Here is an 18,900-nt window from a genome sequence, read left to right on the forward strand (position 1 = left end):
ACATGCTGTCAGCAAACACTGGTTTCAGTCACATGACGCAATAAAGGAATAGAGAAAGTCAAGCAGCTCTCCACTCGGAAACTTCACCTTGAGAATCCAGACCTGGAAAAACTGGACTGAATACATTTTAGGAAATAGCAGATTCCCATTCAGCTACAAACTTTAAGGCAGTTTAAGATTGAGACAAAATATTTAGTGCTAATAAGCATTTTGATGCTTATTTATTGGTTGTTCCTGGTTTGAATAGCAGAAGTCAGGAGAAAGGTGGATTGTGGCCGGAGGTTGGATGTTTTGCACTCAGATGGTAGGGGACAGTCTCATAGTGACAAGATGCTGGGAAAAGCTACCAGCTTCTAGGGATTGAGTGTCTAGGGCTGGTAACTTCCTGCACTAAGGCATCTTTGCAGGAGTTTGTAGGGGGTAGGGTGATAAAGCTGCCACCAAGTGGAGGTTTCAGTGAGGTTCTTTGTCCAGATTTCTAAATCCAGCCACTTCCCTTAGTCCAGGCCACCATCAGCTCTCTGGTGAATGACCTTCCCATTGGTCTTTGTGCCCCTCCCCCTCTATTCTTTCTGCATGTAACAGTCAGTGTGTTCTTTAAAACATAAGTCATATGTCTCCCCCAACTTAAATATCTTATTTATTTATTGACTTGTTTGTTTTCTCTCCTTGCCCAGTAGAATGTGTGCTCTAGGAGAGCAGGGGCGTCTGTGTTTTTTTGACCACTGTATCCTCAGCAGTATGGCTGTCCTTGGGACTTATAAGGTGCTCAATAAATATGGGTTGAATTGTTGACTTCCAAATGTCCTCAAGAATCATCAGTTGTGTTCAGAGGGAACCAAAGTCCTCCAGAAAGAGAGCACTCCCCATGCCCAGAGGGATGCAGCAGAAGGAACTCAAAAGATGAAAATCTGGCTGATGTTGGACATGAGGAGGTGTTCTTGGCCTCAGCAATTCCTTCTGAAGAAGGTTCTTGTGCAGTGAGAAGCTTTGAAAACAAGAGGCTAAGCCTTTAGTTCATGCCTGATACTACTCAACACGTAATGTATCCTATCACCAGGGACTGGGAACAAAACATGTACCAGCAGGATGCTCTGAGGCCGACCACCTGGCAGGCAGTGTGCTGCAAAGCACACCCTGAAGATGCACAGGGTCCTCCCCCTCCCATTCCCAGATACTCCCCATGCAGCACCAGGGGTCTTAGGAAGAAAATGACAGTCAGCTGGACATTGAGTTGGTCCCCAGAGGGAAGTGACCACTTGACTGGCCCCACCACCTTTTCTTGGGGCAGCAGAGCTGGCCTTGGGGTCAGCTGTGAACCAGAATTTGTAGCAGTGAGAGCTGGGTAGCCCAGCTTTTAATTTGGATCAATGAGAAGGTTGGAGTGATTGATGTTGAGGAAGTGGAGCTGGAAGAGTGGGGCGGACACCCAGGTGTGCTGGTCCTTTCATCTTCACATCAAATGCTACCTGGTGAGTTACAGGGCACAGGCTGGGGGTGGAAAGAGTGAGGGGTAGGCAGCTGCTGCTCAAAAGCAGAGATGGGACCATGTGGCTGAAGACGGATCCTGGCTTCCGGTCAGACAGCTGGCTCTAAGTAACAGGCTGCAATTTCCTGGGAGGGGTAGACAGGTAAGAATCTCCTAGTAGATGAAAGAGCTGGGGGCTGATGATGTACACAATGGAATTATGATAAATTGTTATTCATTCATGTATTCATTTGTTAATTTAACAAGGATCTACAGCCTTGATAAGCAAAGTAGGGGCCATGGCCCAGCAGTGTCAGCATTATCTGGGGAGCTTGTCAGAAATGCTGAGTCTCAGGCCCCACCACAACCCTCGGAACCAGAATCTGCCTTTTGATAAAACTGTCAGGGAATTCTTAGCCAGTGCCAAGCCAGAAGGCCTGATCTACAGGATAACTGTAACGGCCCACTACTGGGTAGGGCCCTGCAGGGAGGCTGAGGGGGTGCATCTGGCAAACATCATGCCCCCCACCCCCTGCAAGCCCCCTGCAGGGCTTGGAGGAGGGGGCCTAGGTGCTCCCCCTGCAGGCGTTACTTCTGAGAAGACACACCTGGCTTATTCCTTTCCGAAGTTCATGTAACATCTGCCCACTTCAACAAAATAGGAACACAAATGACAATAGCACGCAGCAGTGACGAAGAACAAAGGAGGCGTGAGTTCCCTTTCTTTTTTTTTTTTTTTTTGCGGTACGCGGGCCTCTCACTGTTGTGGCCTCTCCCGTTGCGGAGCCCAGGCTCCGGACGCGCAGGCTCAGCGGCCATGGCTCACGGGCCCAGCCGCTCCACAACATGTGGGATCTTCCCGGACCGGGGCACGAACCCGCGTCCCCTGCATCGGCAGGCGGACGCTCAACCACTGCACCACCAGGGAAGCCCCGTGAGTTCCCTTTCTTGATGGGTTTGAAATAAAGCCCTTCTCTTGCATCCTCTCCCCACCCCCAATGAAATTCCCAGTGTCCTCCCAGCAAAGAAAAGTTGCTCTTTCTGAATGAATGAATCTGTCCCAAATCACACCTCTGTGTGAATTTAAATCAGTGACCATTTGCATTTCGATACTCTTGATGATGCCAGAGCCAACAAACAGGTGGGAGAGGCATCTGGGGACAGAGAATTTACACCATTCAGGTGAGTTAAGTCATCTTAGAATGAAGGTCCTGAAAATGACCCTCCCAACATAGAAATCTGAAAAAAGCACTTTCCAATTTATAAAAGTACTTCTTTCCTCAGGCACCTATTTTGTAGGTGAAGAAGCTAAAGTTCAGAGAGGTTGTGACTTGTCCAAAGTTGCATAACTAGCGTAAGTGTTAAAACCGAGATTTTAACCTAGCTCTTCAACTAGAAAATGTGTGTTCTTTATATACTGTTAGGCTGTTTCTACAGTAGGAGAATTCTGGGTTATCCAAGAAATCCCAAGTCCCTCATCTTTTTCAATTTTCCATTAATTCATGCAAAAAGAAATTTATTGAGTACCTTCTTCATGCTTAGAGCTGAGGAAAGAGGGCAGCTACAAAGATAACACATCTATCTGTCCATCTATCCATCCACTGGTCTATACATCCAATTGCTGCCTTCAACCTCAAGAAACTGACAGAACAATAAAGGAGAAAAGCCACACTGAGATAACTATATGATGCCCATGCCCCTGTGATAGGAACTGAACTTGCTTCACCACCAATTTCTTGGCCCCATATAACCAATGTCCTCCCAGAGTGACAAATGCTAAATCTAGAGTGCACTCTCTCTCCGGGCTCTTTATTGCCAGCTACTGAACCAAGTGTGCTAACCACATTTCACCGTGTCAGTAGACACCTGGAATTAAGCCACTTTACCACAGTCCAGAAAAAATATCCACTCCTGCATTTTTCGAGCTTAGATATGCATTGACAGCTGAGATCTGCTGAGTAGCAGTGGCACTACGGGAGCAAGGCTGTCCCCCTCCCACTCTGTCTCTTCTCACCACCCCTTCTCCATTCAGGGAAGCGCCAATGTTTTTCTTCCTCTTTTAGGGTGAGTCATTCACCCATCTCCTAACACAAAGTTGTACAATGAAATGTATCATAGTCCTCAGGAGAAAAAGGACTTTCTCTTTGCCAGGAGGACTTTAGAGTTGTGATATTTGACCTTTAAATAAACTCTTTTATTGACATACAGCATACAGGCAGAGAATGGACACATTAGAAGCCTACTGTTGGACAAGTTTTCACAACGTGAACACAGGTGAATAACCAGCATCCAGACCAAGAAACAGAAGAAAAGCAGCATCCCAGAACCCCCATCTAAGACAGCTGGTAACTGAATGAGCAGATTCTTTTCTTCCTATTACAAACATGAGAGGAACATGGAAAGGGCCATGAAGGAGGAATAGTATCCTACCAGAAAATGGAGGAGGCTTTAGTCTGGCAGGAGGAGCAAAGGAGGCTTCAGAACAGAGCCCTGCAAGATGAGTGGTGTTTGGTCCAACAGGGAAGGGGATCGTGCACCTGGGTGGCTGGGATGGCTTTAGCTTCCGAAAGGATGTGAAGGGTTTCAGCAGCCGGCAAGGAGCCCAGTCTGGTCTGTGATTGGAGATGGGGGAGGGTGAGAAGAGAACACTGGAGAACCTAAAGCTGGGACAGCCTTGGGAAGGATCTGGCAGTTGCAGGACTTTAGATATATCTATTAGACTCAGCATTCCAACTGACACGCACACACAATCAGATTTGTTTAGGCAAAAAAATAAAAAGCAACGTATTGCCTCAGGCTCTGCTTGATCTAGAGTTCAAAGGATGACAAAGAATAGATTTTCCCCCCTTCTGTTATTTTATCTCTGTCCTTGGAGTTGTCACCTTTTAATGTGGGTTCTCCCAAAGCAGACCCCAAGGCAGGGATGTGAATGTCATTTGGGAAATGCAGGAAGCACAAGTGGGGATGTGGGGAAGTGACACAGAGAAGGGAAGACAGCCAGAAAAAGGAGCGGCATCAAGCCAGCTCTCACTGTGGGTGCCTGGAGCTGGATCCCACTGAGAAGCTCTGGAAACCATGTCGAACACACACTTCAGTGCTACCCTGCTCGAGGGGCAAGGCAACAACTCCACCAGCCTTCGGTGGAGGGCTGCTCATGGGGAGTGTTAATTCCCTGGCACTCAGGGAATGCAGCCTTCTGAGATTTTTGAGAAAGCCCATAGGCAGAGATGCAGTGGGGAGTGGCTGGTGCCCATGAAGGGTAAGGGGGCCCCAACAGCGTCAGCCATTCTTAGCGGGACCCGTCTTCACCCTCACAAATGGCAACCAGCATTTCTTGGGGCTGGAAGGGAGAGATTTTTCTCCCCCAATACAGGAGCAAAAGACCCGATTCTAGCTTTCACTTTGTCCAAATTGGGTCACTGGAATTAATCTGAGGTCAGGGGGAGGTGATATCATAGAAAAGAACTGCCATGCCATTAGTTGACTCAGCAGAGGAAGGAGAAGTTAGTTCCTACTGCAAGATGAGGCATCTGATGGGGATGTGATGGGGTGTCCTGGAGGCACCTGGTATGTGGAATGGAAGCCTGAGAAAGGGCTTGGGCTGAAAGTGTTGACGCAGGTGCCTGTCTTCATTTGGGTCTCCCCAGAACAGACTCCAAGACAAAAACCTGGGTGCAGGTGGCTTATGTGGGAGGGGGGAGTGATACAGGGAAGGAAAAGAGGACAATTCAGGGGGTGTTAATGGCATGTCACCTCTGTGGGCAAGTGAGACTCAATCCTGCTGGGACCTCTGGGAACCAGTGTAGAACATAGCTCAGAATTTCTCAGCAAGGCAGAGGAAACTGAAGTTTCTGTTCACTAGCTCCCACCCCTCCTTGGCTGAGAGATTTTCTGGGGTGTTTTTTTACTCCTCAGTCCTTCCTGCCTGATCTGAATGTGGACTCAGCACGCCTATGGACAGAGGATGCCCTCGGGCCGAGAGGCACAGGAAGCCATCAGCAAGTGGCCATTAGCTGGCTGCAGGAATCCTCCAGGGTGCACGGAGGGGATGTGGCTGGGACACCATCATCATCTACTGCGGGGCCCTCCTGTTCTCTTGTTACTGTGGCAGAGCTTGCCCCCAACCCAACTCACACCTTTTTCAGTCTTTGAACTCTTCACTCTCTGTTCCCAGGTAGCCCCAGAGTCCCTGTCTCCTCTTACCCCACTATCTGTACCTCCATTGGCCCTCGATGTCAATGTTCTAGATGGAAAAGGTAGTCCTTTAATAAATTCCCACATTAAAAGGAAACAAGGAATAAAATCTTGCAGAGGGGAGTGTCAAGTGTTAATCCAAAATTGTCCCTGGGAATGGAAATGGCCGTTATGTGGGCAGAAATTAAGTCACCTGCCCTGTATCTATTAGCTTAATTGAATCAGTGCTTCTCAAGTGGCCTGGAGGGTAGTTTAGAATTTCTGGGGAGTGTGAACCAGGCACACGGCCCCCTCTGAATCTGATGGGCCTCCCTGCAGAGGGGTGGAGGTGGGGACATGGCCTTCTCTCTGCCTTTCTGGTGAGGAATCCCTGTGTGGAATCTGGGATGTTACTGATGTGCGAGCCTTGGAATGCAGACGATGTGGCGGCACAGGGAAGGCTGAGAACCGCTGGTTTGAAATATAATCCTGCATCCCCACGTGCAGTAGAGTGGGAGGAACTTGTGGGGAGAAGACATGGGTTTGAATTCAAAACTGACTAGGCCCTGAGCTTCTCTGCATCCCAGTTTCATCATCTGTAAAATGGGAATCATAATGCATGGGGGAACTGAGGGAATTTATAGAGTTTCTGGCACAGCATTTGTACTGCACACTTATTTATCATTGTTCATTTTGCAATCAACCCTCTTAGTGATCTTTAATGCAGAGCCCCTACCCAGTGTGGTTATGGAATAGCAGTCTCCTAGGCCCCTCCCTTCCAACCCTTATTACTGACCCTCCTGCTGAGCTCCTGGTGGGTGTCTGCCTCAGAGTTCAAGCTCCCTCCACTGTTGCCAAAGGGGTCCTCGAAGCGAGGGGTCAGGGATGTTCCCCTTCATCTCATGATCACAGCTGTTATAGAGCACCTCTCTTTGTCTTGCAGGCTTGGAGAGCAGGGGCACTCTGGAGGCGGGCTCAGATGTCCCAAGGGCTACCGCAGAGTGCAGATAAGGTCTGCTTGCAAGTCTTGCAACAAAGGGTGGTATTAACAGGAAAGGCTTTGCTAGGGCAGGAAATAGAGGGTGAGCGTCCTCCCTGGCAGGGACAAGGAAGGGAGAACCATGACCAGATCACCTCCTCAGAGCCCCCTTCCTGACCTACCCCCTACTCCTCCTCCCAATGTGAATTTGAAGATGTTCCCTCCCTCCCGCTTTGAGCCCCACAGGGCACACTCTCACCAAACAGCTGTCCGTCTCGTCTCATCTATTAGGTGCATTTGTCTGCATGACTATTTCTCCTTTTCTCATATGCCTGCAATTAGTCCCGAAGTCATTGCCCTCAAACATTCAACATGGTATTTTTTTTTTTAAAACGACAGTAAACAAAAAATAGCGCGCGCGCACACTCACACATACACAAAATAGAACATTCAAGGAAATTTCACTTGCATTCCTAAAAAGACGCTGACGGCTGTGGCTGTGGATTCTCTGAGAAGCCTGGGTAAGTTAACAATGTATCCTAAACCCAAATGCAAACACAAATGCCCTTAGGGTGAAAAGCCACTTGCTGCCATTTGGAGGAGAGGAAGTGGGTGGAAATTCCCAGGAATTCCCTGGGTGAATCCTGCAGAGGCATTGCCTCCAGAAGACTGACCCCAAATATAGCAGGTGCAGCTGGCCCAGGGCAGGAAAAGCATTCCTGGGCTGTTCTTTACCCTCAGCCAGCAGGGGCTCTGCCTCATAGTGTGCTCTCTTTTCTGCCTCCTGGATCGGTGTGACATGCTCCAAGCCTTTTTCCTACCCTTAAAGCCCCAGGGGGCAAAATGAAGAGGAAATTGCTGCCCCCCCTTCCCCTACTTGCTTCACCCAGTGACAGCCAAGGACACATTTTTGGCTCTTCTTCTGTGACTGCTCCATGCACTTACTGAATACACTAGGAAGCCAAGCAGAAAGCTCCTGCAATGAGAGCCTGCCCAGTTCAAGTCCCCCCAGGGCAGGACCTCCAAGAATGCCTCACACACAAGAGCTCAGCCGAGGAGTTGGAGATGATGCAAACTAAGCCCAGCTAGTATATTCCACTGGCCACTTCTAATGCACAACCCTATGCACAATTCTTTCTGGAATAAGGTGGGAAATAGATGAAGAAATAATTACACAATGTTAGTTACATAGTCATATATTTAGCCTTTACATATGGACTGTATTTTCAGAATAGTTTGCAAGTATTCTACATTCAGGGACTCACTGTGTGTGGTGTATACTCATATTTGAATCTTACTCATATTTGAATCTTTCTGTAATAGGATTTGCTGAAAAGTAGCAAAAAGATTGGACCATTCAATAAAGGTGTTGGAAAGAAACAATATTATACTTCTACACCACACCATGCACAGAAATATAATTGAAGAGGATTAAGAATTTAAACTTAACAAAATGTAATGGTATTAGAATAAGGCACAGGACAGTTCATTTAAAAAAAGCCAACAGTGCTTGGGTGGAGGCCTTCATAAGCAAGAAACAGACTCCAAAAAGCCATAGCAGTGGGAAATTAAGAAATTTCACCTTATAAAAATAAAAAATTTCTGAACAACAATAAAAATAATACCATAAACAAAGTTAGATGGCAAAAGTTACAGGCAGAAGAAATATTTGCAATGTATTTGATACAAAAGGGATTATTAGCCAGAGTAGGTATGTGTGTGTATATGTGTCTGTGTGTGTGTTTTTCAGATCAATAAGAAATAGTTGTTGTTATAGAAAAGTGGACAAGAGATATGAATGGGCACTTCGGATTTTGCTTGAATCCTTATCTGGGGAAAACCAAACGAAGACAACGGGGTCCTGCTGGAAGGAAGGCAGTGGTGGCAACACCTTTAAGTGGCTTCCTGATTGGTGAGCATCAGTGAAGGGACCAGAGAGGAGGAAGGGACAACTATTCAAGAGCCTATGTGTGACCTTTGCAGTTTGGAGGAACAGTGTGTGGACAGATTTTTTGCATGAGGTGCAGGCTTGTACCACTGAAATGTAAATTACTGCCGTTGTTGGGATCCCCACTTTGCTTACATTGCCATCAGTGGGACAAAAACACATGCTATGTTAGGGTTTCTCACGGTCCCTGCTTTAAATAAGACTAGGACAGCTGGAGTTGTGGGATTACTGAAGGTGCACTTTTCCCAGCACCATCAGTCACTGCTCAGAGATTTAAATTTCACACATGGAATCTGTAGCCTGTGAACTACTGCTGTTTAAGTTGGATATTAATAATTTGTGCCCCTTCTACTACCAAGAAAAAGGTTTGAGAAATTACTGCTTATGTTGTGAATTTTAGAACATCCTGGGTCAATTCATCTTCTAAAGTTAACTGGTCAAAGCAGCTGCTGTTTGTGACATCAAAGATTAAGTTTTCATAATCCACGGTGGGCTGGCTCCAAACACAAGACATAAGTTTCCAGCCTACCTGGGGATTCTTTGATTCAGATCTTTTTCTTCCACACACAGCAATTGTTTAATCAGTTCAAGCCAAATGGACTTATTATGAAGACCATCCTTTCTGGAAGGTGATACAAAGTCAAGACAGACCTTGAAGGCACTTCTGAGTCTCTGCAAGTGCATTATGTTGTTACTACTGGCAAAATCAGATTGTAAGGCATAGGAGATGTCAACTAGCTCGTGCCGGATGAGATGTGCCTGAGTCACCTGCCATGCTGGTTTCACATTACGTTGGACTTAGCTTCTTTGAGACACAGCCTACAGGATGATCAATTAATACTATTAACTGTGTGGCTTTACAGTGTAGATTGTGCTGATTGACAGGTGCCTATATAGGTGCAGGTGAGTGGCAAGTAATGAAACTTGTCTCAGCAAATCAGTTTATTTGTAAGCTGTAGAAATACCTTGTCTTCTCCTTAAAAATGACATAGAAAACTCTGTATTACTATAGATGACAATTTTTGTGCTATGTTGACCCTAAAACTCATCTAGGTGTTGCTCCTTTGATAGTATGCCAGGTGGTTTGGAAAAGATTCTAACGTTTAGCATGACTGGTCAAAAGATTTTGATGAGAAATCCATATAGATTTCTGCAAAACGATTGCAAAGGCAGAATTTCTTGACATAAATCTATCCTGATATAAATCAATAGATATTTATCCATCTATTTAGTTAGAGAAAGGATGTAAGTTCTTGTCAACAGTAGTCTCAAGCAAATATTGGAGTTATAAAATTTCAAGGTGTGTATGACCTCTGTATGACATAAACCAAAACATTCAGAAAGGCCCAGACCTTTAAGAAAGGTCATTCAGCGGCTGGGTCTGCTGGGACAGAGGGAGGCACATGATTGCTCAATCCTAGTAACGCTCCTTTGAAAACATTACCTTGTGTTTCCCCTTAATTACAAGTTTCTTTGCTTATAAAAGATCTGGATGTGGTTTCATCCCCTTCTATCACCCAGCCTGAATGCAGAGCAGGGTGAGGGTGGTAGGTGCCCTGTTGTACAAATTCAGGCAGGCTTGGAGTGGGACACACAGGCTTGTAGGAGGCAGAGAAGGCTAGGAAAGAATGGCAACAATGAGGGCTGGGGTGAAGGACAGGACTCTAGGGCAAGAGGCTTGCCAGGGTGACCTAGACTTTGGTAGACCTTAGGAGAGTCCAAAATAGCAGAGGCAGTAGGTGGTGCTCTAAGCTGGAGAGGGCTGAGCCCATGGGGAGATGAGTCCACTAACCAAGCTAACTACCCCCTGCTGAAGCCACAGTGCACAGCACCATGTGGTTCCTCTCCAGAGCAAGGGTGTAGTGGATCCTCAGCAGTTTCAGGGCTCAGGCCAAGAAGGCTGAAGCTTAACACCAGGCATGTGGACAACAGAGGGTGGGTGGCTGGCCCAACATGATGCTATGAGTGAAAGGCTGACACAGCCGGGGGGCGCCCTTTGGTGGCCGGAGGATTCATCACAGCAGATACCACGCTTGCAGCTCAGCAGGAGTAATTCCAACCCCACATGCTGGGGCTGAGCTGCTGAGACGCTATTTGCTATAAGGCATGTCCCTGATTGGCCAAGGGATATGCCCTGCATCTTGAAGGATGTAGCCTTCTCATAAGAAGCCCAAGAATGCCCCAGATGCACGTGGGATGAATAAAGCAAGTACCATGTAGCATGCTGCCCCTCACAACTTGTCCCTGTGTTCCCTTGTGCAGTCTCAGCCAAACTGGTCTCTTTGCTTTCCCTTAGGAAGAGCCACTGCTCTCCCACCCCAGGGCCTTTCCACTTGCTCTCCCCTCCACCTGGACTGCTCCTACCCCAGACGTCCTCCAGGCTCACTTCCTCACTTTATTCCAGTTGCTGCTCAAATAAGCCTAAGAAAGGTCTTTCCAGACCATCCTTACTAAAATAGCCCTTTTTCTTTTTCTAGGCTTTTACCCTGGATTTATTTTTCATAGCACTTATAATTCCTTGATACTATATCATCTATTTATTGTACACTGTCTATCTCCCCACTCTAATAAAAGCACTATGGGGGGATAGAACCAACTTTGCCATCACATTTTCAATGTGTAGAACCAGACTTGGTACAAAGAGGTACTCAATAAATATTGAATGAATGAATGAATGATTGAGCAGACTACCAGTGCCCATCACATGGAGCGAGTGGCTGTGGTGTGCACCACCCACTCTCGTGTGTGTGATCAGTACAGTTAATTAAATGAGGTTGCCTAAGGTTGCCAGTGGTCCTAAGAGAAGACTAGAGGACTCCAGAAAACTTGGGGTTGCTGGGTGTTGTGAAAAGAAGCTTTCAGTTCGCAGTGAACCTTCCCACTGCATGGGTCTCTCCCCAGCTGGTTGTCCCCATTTCCTGGGCACAGTGGCAGCCATGTTTGACACAAGCACCCCCAGACCTCCCGCAGGGGCTGAAGACGGGCGGGCTTCCGGCAAGTTGCAACCTTGAAAACAACCTGGGAACTGCATCCCCAGGACACAAAACCCTGTAATTTGTATTCTCAGTAAGAGTCAAGAGGACACTGCACTGTGGAAAAGGGGGATATCTGAAATCAGGGTAGATTGCTTTCTGATGAAAAACATGAGTTCTTTAATTTAGAAAACCATTCCGGACAGCATGAATAGCATAGTGGATAAGGCAGAAAATAGACTCATTGATTCTGAAAGATGGTTTGATAAATTATCTGATTACTCAGAAAAGTAAAAAGATTTCCTATAAGTGTAAAAAGATTGAGATCATGAGCAAAGAGTCAAGAAAAATTGATTCAGGGGGTGTAATAAAAGCTATTTTCCTGAGTTGGAAAGACTAGAATCTTTAGATTAAAAGGGCTTACCAAGTATCAGAGAAATTAATATAAAGAAAGAACACACACTTAGAAATATCCTGGAACATTTTTTAAAAATTTAAGAATAAAGAAAAAAATCTTACAAGTAACCATGTAGATAAAACAAAATGATCACGCTGACAACTCACTTCTTCTCATTTTTTTGATCAGAAGCAAATGAAGCAATGTTACAGATAGCAACTGAACGATTCTGGGGCCAGGCAAATGGGGGAGGAATTCCCAGACAGACAAGGTCTCCGGAAGGATGTAACTCACTTCTTTTCCTTCATCCTGTTTCCTCAAAAAGTAGTACAGTGATCTTGGAAACAAATCACAATACAGAACTCAAGCATGAGGAAAATAAAATATGAAAGAAATGGGGTGAGCAATGATAGAGTTAAAACATGTGTTATATATATATATATATATATATATATATATATATATATATATATATATATACAATGCAATATTACTCAGCCATAAAAAAGAATCAAATAATGCCATTTGCAGCAACATGGATGGACCTAGAGATTATCATACTAAGTGAAGTAAGTCAGACAAAGACAAATGTGATGACATCACTTACATGTGGAATCTAAAAAAATTATACAAATGAATTTATTTACAAAACAAAAATAGACTCACAGACATAGAAAAGAAACTTACGGTTACCACAAGAGGAGAGAGATAAAATTAGGAGTTTGGGCTTAGCAGATACATACTAGTATATATAAAATAGATAAACAACAAGGTCCTCCTGTAGAGCACAGGGAACCATATTCAATATCTTGTAATAAACTTTTTTTTAAATCATTCTGTGTGATTCTCCACTTTATTTCTTTTTCCTGTGGTTTTAAAAAAATTTTTATTTATTTGTTAATTTTTGGCTGCTTTGGGTGTTTGTTGCTGCCTGTGGGCTTTTCTCTAGTTGCAGCAAGAGGGGGTCACCCCTCGTTGTGGTGTGCGGGCTTCTCACTGCAGTGGCTTCTCTTGTTGTGGGGCACGGGCTCTAGGTGCATGGGCTTCAGTAGTTGTGGCTTACAGGCCTAGCCGCTCTGTGGCATGTGGGATCTTCCCAGACCAGGGCTCGAACCCGTGTCCCCTGCATTCACAGGCGGATTCTTAACCACTGTGCCATCAGGGAAGCCCTGTAATAAACTATTGATATAATGGCAAAGAAAAAAAGATGCTTGCTTAATAGAAAAAAAGTTGAATTATTGTCTAAATAATTAATAAAATATTTAAATACAATATTAAATATAATTAATTCAGTATTTAATTTTGTAAGGAAACCAGGCAAATATAAAAATAATTGTGAAAAGAAAAAGATTGATAATTAAACAATGTCACTAGCTTTGATTTGAAAGCCAAGGTTATACCAAAAAAATCTTGGGAAGTTGGAGGTGGACATAGGTGGGAAAGATAGGCAAGTGTACTAGGTCTCTCACTTTCCATGGAGAGGGTGAGCAGGGCCTGTAGCATTCCTGACACTGATAAAAGGACATAGGAGCTGACACTGATAAAAGGACATAGGAGAGGGCTTCCCTGGTGGCGCAGTGGTTGAGAGTCCGCCTGCCGATGCAGGGGACACGGGTTCGTGCCCCGGTCTGGGAAGATCCCACATACCGCGGAGCAGCTCGGCCCGTGAGCCATGGCTGCTGAGCCTGCACATCCAGAGCCTGTGCTCCGCAATGGGAGAGGCCACAACAGTGAGAGGCCCGCATACCAAAAAAAAAAAAAAAAAAAAAAGGACATAGGAGTGACTATTTTTTGAAATATAAGGGCAACCATCAACCCATTAAAAACAGAATTAACAACTTTCAAATCTCTTGGGTAAAAAGAACAAGCACACAAAACATTTGGTCAAAGATAGGAAGAAAAAAAAGCAAGGAGGTATAAAAATCCCAAACAGATTGCATAAACTAGGATGAAAGAAATAAGACCAACTATGCCCATCTTCATATCAAATATGATAATAAATAAAAGCAAAGAGTCCCAGGTTGATCCAAACGTAAGTGATTTATCTAGACATATCTAGAACAATGACAGAGAAATGAAAATAAATTAGTAAGGAAATAAATACATTCATACATAATGATGATGGGGCAAGAATCTACCAGAGTAAGACACACAAATAAGACAAAGAATCCATTTAAGAAGCAGGCTTGTGGAAGGAAGCTTGTTATGCCCCCTAATTCCTCCTAGCGTGAGCACTGTATTTATGTGGAAGGAATATATTGATGGGCCACTGGGGTGGCGTGGAGAGCCCAGGGACAAGCTTAAGCCTCAGAATGTGCCATGCAGGGCCCAAAAGAGGACTTACCCATGATCCCCAGAGGGAAGTAGAGAGAGAAGAAAAGGAAGTGGCAGGATGCTATGCTCTGCACTGTGGCGCCTTCCCTGTATTCCCCACAAGGTCAGTTAGGTCAGCTGAACCCCCGCTGAGCCCTGGGCATCAGTGGGCTCTTTGTGGAAATGGGTAAAGGAGCTTGGCTTTCCATCCAAGCTGATAAAGGCTGAAATATTTCAAGCAAATTCCAGGTGCAGAGAGGATCCTAAGGAGGCAATGGCAGCAACACAGAGAAGGCCTTTCGAGTTTTCCTGGGGGCGCGGGTTTGGGGGTCTGACTCTGATGCACTGACAGTGAGGTCACACCACTAAATGCACTCTGATGGAGATGCGGGGACCGCACAAACCAGACCAGAGCAGAAGTTGAGGGCTGGAATGTAAGAGACGCAGGCGCTAAGCTCCCATTACAACATCCATACCAGGAGTGGTGGAGTGAAGAGCCACAGGTGAGAAGCTGGTAGCCCTGGTAGCTATGCTTGGTCATGGGAGGCCGTCTGTAAGTTTGGGCCTGTACCCTCTACTGGAATAAGTGCACGTGGACCACGTCAGTGCTCTGTCTACATGCCCTCAGACCCCTTTCTACCACTCTCATGTGCTCCCTGCCTGCCCTGTGTTTGCACTGCCAACAGCCAGCGCGTGCAGCGTTTTTCTGGAGGGCTCCTTCAGGCTGCTGCAACCCACCAGGCCTGCCCGAAGGGAAGGCTGGGAGCTCCTGGGAGTTGGCTTCTTCACCGTGGCCCTTAGCCAGTGACTAATGGGTGTGGGTGGATTCAAGCCCATTCTCTTTTCTGAGGTGTCTCTTCCACTCCAGAACAAAACTTACATGCCAGAGCTCCCAGTGGGGTCAGGCTGAGACTGTCTTGGTCGGGACCTTGCTTGAGATCACTCCCAGCTCAGCTTCCTGCCCTTCGGGGTCCTGCACCCCCTACTCCCTCATCAGATCCTCATCTCAGGGTCTGCCTATGGGGAATCCAACTACAACAGGTATGCCAGCTTCTTGCAGTTCTGGCTATTTCTACTGTCTAATTTCCTCCCTTTGCTCTGGCTTCCTGCCAGAAGCAACCTCATGACTTGTTTCCCAGGTAGATCCTCTCACAGGGAATGAATGAGTTGAACTACAAACACCCACATTAGGGCGTGCTCTCACTTTACACCTTACTCTCGGAGGACCTGTTAAAGAATATCCCCCTCCAGCTTTTTGAAAAACCTGTAAAGTGGTTGTGGAAACTTTTAGTTGTTGGAGTCCCTCTTTGTCTATACCAGGTTTCTCCTCTGTGGAACGTCAGGTCTGGGATGTTGGCAAAACACAAAAGATATATGGAATATAGTCTGTATGGAAACAGTATCATAATCAGAGAGTCAAGTTCTATCTAGAAAAGAAAGTAGGGTGGAATATAACAGATCATGGGTAGAGTCAAATCAAATACCAGGAGATCGACGATGGCTAAGGAGAAGGAGAGGTTAAGATAGGGAAGATGGGAGCTAAAGTGAGCATCCAGAGATTAAAAAGAGCTAGAGAAGTATGAGCAGGCAAGAAAATCTGCTCTCACAACTTTTATTCAACACTGTACTGGAGGTCTTACTCAAAGTAAAAAGGCAAAAAAAGAGGAATAGAAGGGATGTAAATTGGAATGAAAAAATAAATAAAATGTTCTTTACTCACAATGACATGATCGTCTACATAGGTTATCCAAAACAATGTACAGGGCTTCCCTGGTGGCGCAGTGGTTGAGAGTCCGCCTGCTGATGCAGGGGACACGGGTTCGTGCCCCGGTCCGGGAAGATCCCACATGCCGCGGAGCGGCTGGGCCCGTGAGACATGGCCGCTGAGCCTGCGCGTCCGGAGCCTGTGCTCCGCAACGGGAGAGGCCACAACGGTGAGAGGCCCTCGTACAGCGCGCAAACAAAACAAAACAAACAAACCAAAAAAACAATGTACAAAAAATCGACTTGAATTAATAAATGGATTTAACAAATTTGCATGGTATAATATCAACATAAAAAATCAACTGTAAGTCTATCTACTAGCAACAAACAATTGGAAATTGAAGTAAAAATGCCACGTACAACAGCACCAAAAATTATAAAATACTTAGGGACAAATCTGACAAAAGATGTGAAAAGGTCTGTGTGCTGAAAACTATAAAACATTGCTAAAGAAATTAAAGAACACCCAAATAAATGGAGAGCTAAACTTTATTCATGGGTTGGAAGACTCTGCATTGTCAAGATTAATATTATTCCTTGATTGATTTACAGATTTAACAATCTCTTATTAAAATTCTAGTAGGCTTTTTGTAGAAAATGACATCCTGATTCTAAAATTCTTGTGGAAATGCAGTGAACCTACAATAGCTAAAACAACTTGGGAAAGAAAAAAAACAAATGGTTAACACTACCAGACTTCAAGACTTAATAAAGCTACAGTTATCAAGGTAATGTGGTATTGGTCTCAAATTAGACAAAGAGATGAATGGAACAGAAGAGAGAGAGAGCCCAGAAACTGACCCATACATATGTGGACCATTGATTTTTTTAAAATAAAGGTGCATATAGTATAGAGAAAGATTAGTCTTTTCAATAAAGGGTATTTAACAATTGGAAAACACACAGACACATACAAATGATGAACTTGAGTCCATACCTTGTACCATATACAAATATGAACTCAAAATGGATGATAGATCTAAATGAAAAACCTAAAACTATTAAAGTTGGAGAAAAAAACATAGAACATCTTTTTGACCTTGAGTTAGACAAAGATGTTTCAGATATGACACCAAAAAATAAAAGTTAATAAAATTAACATCATGTAAATTTAAAACTTCTGCTCAGGGACTTCCCTGGAGGTACGGTGGTTAAGAATCTGCCTGCAGGGGACACATGTTCGAGCCCTGGTCCAGGAAGATCCCACATACTGTAGAGCAACTAAGCCCATGCACCACAACTACTGAGTCTGCACTCTAGAGCCTGCGAGCCACAACTACTGAGCTCGCATGCCTAGAGCCCATGCTCCACAACAAGAGAAGCCACCACAATGAGAAGCCCGTGTGCCACAATGAAGAGTAGCCACCGCTCACTGCAACTAGAGAAAGCCTGTGCACAGCAGTGAAGACCCAATGCAGACAAAATATAAATAAATAGATTAAAAAAAAACACCCCAAAACTTCTGCTCTTGGAAGGACACTGTTGGAAGAATAAAAATACAAGCCAGGTACTTCCCTGGTGGCGCAGTGGTTAAGACTCTGTGCTCCCAATGCAGGGGGCCTGGGTTCGATCCCTGGTCAGGGAACTAGATCCCACATGCATGCCGCAACTAAGGAGCTCATGTGCTGCAACTAAGGAGACAGCAAGCTACAACTAAGACCTGGCGCAACCAAGTAAATAAATAAATATTAAAAAAAAATACAAGCCAAAGACTGGTATGAAGTATTTGCAAGATATATTTCTAATAAATAACTTATATATCATATATATAAAGAAGTCTCATAATTTAATAATGAGACAATTTTTTAAAGTGGGCAAAAGATTCGAAAGTGGGTAATAGATTTGAACAGGTACTTCACCAAAAAAAGATATATAGATGTCAAATGAGCACACCAGAGGATTCTCAACATCGTTAGTCATTAGGGAAATTTGAATGAAAACCACAATGACATAAAACTATACATCTATTAAAATGTATCAAATTTTAAAAATCTACCCTGCAAAGTGTTGCTGAGGATGTGAAGGAAATGGGACTCGCAGACACTGCTGTTGGGATGTTAATTGGTCCAACCACTTTTTTTTTTTTTTTTTTTTTTTTGCGGTACACGGGCCTCTCACTGCTGTGGCCTCTCCCGTTGCGGAGCACAGGCTCCGGACACGCAGGCTCAGCAGCCATGGCTCACGGGCCTAGCCGCTCCACAGCATGTGTGATCCTCCCAGACCAGGGCACGAACCCGTGTCCCCTGCATCGGCAGGCGGACTCTCAACCACTGCGCCACCAGGGAAGCCTGGTCCAACCACTTTTGAAAACATTTTGGCTATTCCATTTCTAGGTATTCACCCAAGAGAAGAGAACTGTATATTCATACAAAAACCTGTACATGAATGTGTACTTTATTGTAATAGTCAAATATAGGAAATAATTCAAATGTCTCTTAATTGATAAATGGATAAACAAGTTGTGGCATATCCACACATTGGAATACTATTCAGCAATAAAAAGGAATGGACTATTGATTTATACAACAACAAGAAATTCTAGAATAATTATGCTAAGTGAAAGAAGCCAGACAGAAAAGATTATATATAATTCCATTCATATAAAACTCTAGAAAATGCAATCTTATCTACAGTGAAAGAGATCAGAGCTTGCTCAGGGAGGGAGTGTAGAGATGTGAGAGAAAAGGCTACGAGGGGCAGCAGGGAACTTTCAAGGGTGGTGGACATGTTCATTATCCTGATTGTGGAATGGTTTCACTGCTGTATCTATATACCAAAATGCATCAGACTGCATTTTTGATACATGCAGTTTACTGCATGTCAATTATACCTTAATAAAGGAACATCACTTTCCTTTTTCTTTCCTCTGAGGGAAGGATCTGGATA

Source organism: Mesoplodon densirostris, chromosome 10, assembly GCF_025265405.1.
Source record: "Mesoplodon densirostris isolate mMesDen1 chromosome 10, mMesDen1 primary haplotype, whole genome shotgun sequence".
Lineage (NCBI taxonomy): Eukaryota > Metazoa > Chordata > Mammalia > Artiodactyla > Ziphiidae > Mesoplodon > Mesoplodon densirostris.